The following is a 6,000-nucleotide window of genomic DNA, read 5'->3' as shown; positions in this document are numbered from 1 at the left end:
GAAATAGCAAGGCGTGGCAATTTTTCGACGAAAATGCAAAACGACTTCCATCACTTTAGACTGAAATGATTTCTGCTATTTTGGATTTCTATTTTTGTTCAATTAGCTATTTTTATTAACAACTCAAGCATTCTGATAACAAACAAAATCCTAAATAATGGAACTTAATTAATATAAAAACAATTATTTATATTGCCTTTCGTACTAATTAAAATGGTAATTAATTTAGTTACGCGTTACAGTTTAAATACGAATTATTAACGTAATTTATACGCGAGCGCGTATATTTGGCACGAGACATTACCGTGTCTCTAGATAACGACGCATAAAATTACACCATTTACGAAGTCGAGGAACCTTATGACTTGACTTAGATTTTGTTGATGAATTCAATCCATCTATACATCCACACAAGAAAGTGTAATCTCCATTGTCGTAAAAAGTTTTGTCGCTGTCCTAAGCTAAGTGAGCAGTTTCTATTCAGTGTACGTGGGGTGAATTCTGCCTTTTCTTCTGCAAATAGACGATAGTGCGCTGAAAGTACATAAAGAGGATCGTGCGGAGGAAGTCCAGGTGGATATTACTGAAGGAGAATATAGAAACAATAACAAGAAAGGAACGAGAAAATAGGATAGTGCACTTGGATCACGCGGAACGAGCGAATAAAATTTGCATTGGGTATAGGGTGTGCCGCACGTATGACTGGTGCGTAGGACAAATATCGCGTCTCTTCAATTTACGGGGTCCCTCCTCTCCTCGTGCTTGATCAATAAATTTTTCCTTTTTATATATAATCCGCTTACCAAGTCGCCTAGCTCCTCGTTCTTCTCTTGTAAAAGAACAATTACTTAATTTAATAAAGAAGCAATTAATTTTTCACCGACGAAGTACTTAATTGGTACACTTTATCTTATTTATAAGCTTCGCCCGCAACTTGTCTTAAACTCGGAGCGGAAAAATTCGAAAAGTTATAATCTGTTTAGACAATATTGAAGTTAATTACACGTACTTATTTAATATAAGAAATTGAAATATACCTTCTCTTTAAATAATGAAAATTAACATTAGTATTATACGTATAAAAATTGTGCATTAATTACATGAAGATAAACAATTTTAAGGAAAGTTTTTTTAAACTAAATTTATGGCAATTCTTCTTCCGCACTCAAAAATAGCTTTTTTGCTTGAATTTAAAACCTTATGTAACTATATAGCTACTTTTTTATCTTTTGCAATAACTTTTTTATAAAGAGATAAATTATGAAAATATTTGGAGCTTGAAGGCTTTATGTGAATATTTGAGACATTTCACGCGTAAGTGCGCGCAATTTCGAACGAACTTTTAATTTCCTGGAGAAAATGGTTTTTAATCGTCTCAGAAAATGCACTTTGCTGCGTTGAAGTGGAAGTCCGACGAGTGATAGGAAAGGTACGGTGAACTTAAACGGAAAAAAAAGGTCAACCGTATAAGATGCGCGACATCGAAAGGCGTTCTTTTACAGCCATCTGGCCGGATGCAGCGACGCAAAAGAATGGATTCTACCGAGAGAAAGTCCGCTAATGGAAAATTACGCTATCGAGGAAACGTCGAAATTAGCAATTAAGCGCTATTGCAGAGGGGAAAGCGGAAGTTTTCGAGTGAATAAGATGTCCGCGTGATTTTGTGTGACAGCGAAGAGAGCTTAACTTTATCCTCGCCATAAATTTCTTTTTACTGCGTCACTTTAGATCCCGCGAACGCAGCAGGTGTTTACGATTAAACCAACGTTTACGATTAAAGCGTCCGCAGGATTTGTAGGATTGCGTGGCCACAACTTTCTCGACTTTTCTGTCAAAATGTCCTTCTCTCATGTACAACGAAATTTAACAATAAATTAAATTAAAATTAAAATTAATCGCGTGTGTAAAATTTGTAACATATATAAATTTTCTCGAAGAAGTATTCACAATTTAAATACCATCTTGAAATACTCATATTGTCGAAATGCTAAATAAACGACAATCGCTTTTGCAGACTCGCTATCAATATTGCCCTTGTTTGTTTGTCATAGTAAAATGTAAATTTTCATTATAATAGTATATATAAATATACTTTATCATAACAGTAATAATATATTTAACGATGAATAATATGTCTGTGTTCACAGGTAATTAGATAAAATATTTTTACTCCCGTAGATCGAGTTTCACACTATTATGCGATACGAATGTATAGATAATAGGTGGTCGAGATCTTCTCGCCGCGCTGGCGCGAAACTCCCACCATGGGATATCTTCGGCACGCGTTAGCTTCGAGGCACGATTCGACATTTCCACGCCAAATCGAGTTCGGCTTTTTCCCCGGCACGATGTGACGGTCAGATCTTCGCGATACAGTGAAAGAGAGTACAATACAAAGACATTGTGCACGATCGTGTATGTAGTATGTAGAATTTTTTCGATCTTCGTCGATTTGATATAGTTGTCAAAACAAACACACATCGATAGTTTGTAAAACACATAAATTGTGTGCAAAAAAGTGGAGGATTTATTTGTTATAGACAGAATGAGATAAAATGTCATTCGAGTGTTGAAATAAAATACCGCGATAAATTATCACATCGAAATAATCAAATTCGATGATAACTAGGACAACTTCGCGTTCAGGAAATAGGAGTAAAAATAGAAACTAAAAATTGTATACACAGAATCTCCCACGTGCCAGACGTTCAAGGTATTGTTGTTCTATTAGAGAGGTGGCATATTATATACACGCCACATATTTTTAAGACAATGATTCATGTCACGGGAAATTGACGCTGTCACGAGATTTACGTTTAGCCTTCGTCCTCATTTTATTTTTATTGCAGTGAATGAACAGAGACAGGCAAGTGATGACATATCGTGAATCAAAGAAACCGACCACGGGTGCAAGAAAGTGCGTTCTGTCGTACCGTGCATTTTTACCAGGTAACGTGATACAAAACACAATATAATATATAATAATAATATATAATATACATTTCTCAAGCAAACGTACAGATATAATATGCATTCCAAAACAAATTTTAATAATATTTAAATATTATTTACTTTTTTACATACATATTTCTACCAAAATATTAGCTCGAAAATCCTGCATAAAATGCATCTACAAAAAATTCTATTAATTAATTTAGTATTATAAATTAATGCTGCCATTAAAGTTGTTATAAACGATAAGGGGAATAATTCAATAGTAGTCGCGTCGTTGGGGGTATCCAATGATCCAGAACAGTCAGTTAAAAAATCGTATTCTGGAAGTTTGTGAAATCGCGATGCAACAGGTGACACCAGACGTGCGGGTCAGAATTAAAATTTATGATCGTCGCATGCATCATGCGAATATGGGCGAGTTCGCTCCAGTCTCGAAGTAGATCGTCGTCAAGATTTATACGATCGAATATTTTGCGATGATAAACGGCGGCTTGAATATGAGACGCGTCGCGCTTTCCTGGAAAATAATCTGTAAGAGTGACCGTATCGCCGATCTGTAATACATTTCGATAATACATCACCGGAACTCGCTTGTCTTAAGCAATTCGTCGCGCAACCGATAAAAGAATACAGAAACATTGTTTCTGTAATTTTCTTGTAAGGCAATTTCATATAGAATTTATATATAGAAAACAAAAAACTGTAATTAAACGTGCAAAATTGCGACGTACGATCAGTATAACGAGAGAAAGAAAAATACGGAAGCATCTTAATATTGCAGATAGATTAGGAAAGTTTGAAACAGTTTAAAAGTTGATTCAACATTTTGCCTTATTTTACTACAGAGATAAATGAGGAAAACTCGTTGTTCGTTGTGATAAATAACTTCGCTCGTTTTGATAAATAACTTTGTTTTCCGACCAAGTGTACGCTTATCTGTATTTTTACGCTGTCAAGTTTATTCGATTCCTGTTCGCACGATTGTCGTTTCCTCTTCGTCATTTGATGCATAATCTGGATAAAGTGTGTTAGACGCATCGATTAGCGCTTATCAAGCAAAATGCGTTGTATTTTTATTATTTTATTTTTAACTAATCATTAATTATTTACATTTGTGCATTTAAAATTATGTTTATGATGCGTATATACTGCAATATTGCTGTAATAGATAGTAAACATCAAATTATCACGTGTTAACCCTTAAATGCCACACCTCTCAAGAATCTCGTAAATGACATGAGGGGTCTAAAAGACCCCAGCATAAAAAATGTCTCCTTACTCATTGATTTTTTTATCTTTAATTATGAAAATTTTTTTTAATGTTGTTCAAGGCTTAGAAAAGAGAATAAAATGCTTATATTGTTAAAATTTCAATTTCAACATAGTATAAAAAATTAAGTAAACTGAGTACTACTAAGTGTACAAACGGGTAGGTCAATCACTCAACTATCATCAATGGGAGCATGAGCTCCATTTTTGGCAAGAACATTTGAAAACATTTCATTCTAAAGGGTCTAGGGTCCGCTGGACCTCACGGGGCATTTAAAGGTTAAAAATTAAATATACATATACATTCCAAGTCATAGCTGTTTCTATAAATTAAAAAGGAAATATAAATAAAACAAGTAAAATCAGTATATCGAATAATCACAGCTTGAGAAAAATGTGGAAAATAACTCAATAGTAAATAAACTTACTACGGCAAGTGCAATTTCCACGTATGAGATTTCAATTAATTAATAGATGGTCCGTGCTATCGATATTCAACGGTTTCAATGGCACTAAAAGCTGCAATCACGAATATTGCGCGCGATCATAACCGAGGAATGTCATTTCCAATAATTGGATACTACAGAGGCTGCTGTTTTATGAAATGAAGGAAAAGTCCGCGAATTTGTTTTGTCAGTAAAATTCTTCTCAAATATTCTAGTAACAAAACTGGAGCATAGAATTTTATAATAAGTTTCGTAACATTTATTCAATAAATTCTCTTGCTAAGTTTTATATATTTATGGCAAATACCAATACTCAATTTTCTTCGTTTGATTTTCCGTTATAAACTCAAAGAAGAACTTCGTATTATTATTTAAAATGTTAATTATTTTGTTTATAAATTATCTCATTAATAATGGCGATATAAATGCGAAATATTAAAAATATTTTGCTAGAAAGATTAATAATGTTTGAAATATCGAGATCTTGAAGTTATAGAGTTCTCTGACAAATCTAATTCAGAACGTCCCGCTCGTCGTAATTAATCAAATCGTTTTACTCTCACTGTCAAACACCCTAAAACGTGCAATATAATAATTTTATTGACTTCTTTGAAACTTGTTCGCTTACATTAGAAACTAAATTAGAAACTAAAACTTCATATTTTACTTTCCGCTCCCCTAATCTCATAAATTCTGGTTGGTAATTATTCGTAATTACACTTATATTTGTAATTAATTTGTAATTATAAAAAATAAGAAGTCTTCTTCATCTCAATACAGAGAGAGAGAGAGAGAAGACTATATTTTATCAACACTTTGATTGATTACAATGCTGTGTAAATTCAAAAACCAAGAAGTTACAACAGTACTCCATCAGAAAGACTCCATCAGAAAATTGTGCTAATTAAAAATTAGTATTACATTAACTTTAAAAATGTCTGTTACATAAAGCGTTTTATAATTCGTAATCCATTTATGATTGTTAACTGTTCAATTTCCATTATCTCATTGTCAGTCAAGACATTTCTTTTAAATATATTTTATACCAGCTGAAAATAAAATTCCGAAACTGCAAAATTGAAAATTATGCAACTAAAAATTACTCGGAATAAAAGATTCGATTTGTTACGAGAACCGCTTGATTTAACGCGAAACTGTTCGAAGTTTGCATAACATCTCCGAGCGCCTCTTACGTCGCGTTCGATCTCGGTTGAACGAGCAATTGCTATGCGTATACATTATCAAGTGGCTGCGCCAATTTCGCATCATCCTAACCAAAGGCGATCGATCGGCCGAGGCGCGCTGCATTTCCCCGAGATGTTTTATTTCA

At 33.6% G+C, this 6,000-nt stretch overlaps 1 protein-coding gene across 4 annotated transcripts in view; it reads left to right on the top strand.

Moving 5' to 3' along the window:
- The first annotated feature begins 2,324 nt into the window (after positions 1-2,324).
- The window catches only part of LOC139821072 (pyrokinin-1 receptor), a 21,853-nt gene continuing 18,177 nt past the window's right edge, over positions 2,325-6,000 (top strand). For 2 of the 4 annotated variants that reach the window (XR_011734175.1, XM_071791808.1), the window contains exons 1-2: positions 2,325-2,713; positions 2,850-2,949. The gene's annotated coding sequence lies outside the window, so the exon portion shown is untranslated. The remainder of the gene's footprint in view (positions 2,714-2,849; positions 2,950-6,000) is intronic. The other 2 variants (XM_071791814.1, XM_071791809.1) reach the window with 2 other exon arrangements.

The sequence above is a fragment of the Temnothorax longispinosus genome, chromosome 10 (assembly GCF_030848805.1).
Source record: "Temnothorax longispinosus isolate EJ_2023e chromosome 10, Tlon_JGU_v1, whole genome shotgun sequence".
Classification (NCBI taxonomy): Eukaryota; Metazoa; Arthropoda; class Insecta; order Hymenoptera; family Formicidae; genus Temnothorax; species Temnothorax longispinosus.
The sequence above is the reverse complement of the archived record's forward strand: the minus strand, read 5'-3'. Positions and strand labels throughout refer to the sequence as shown.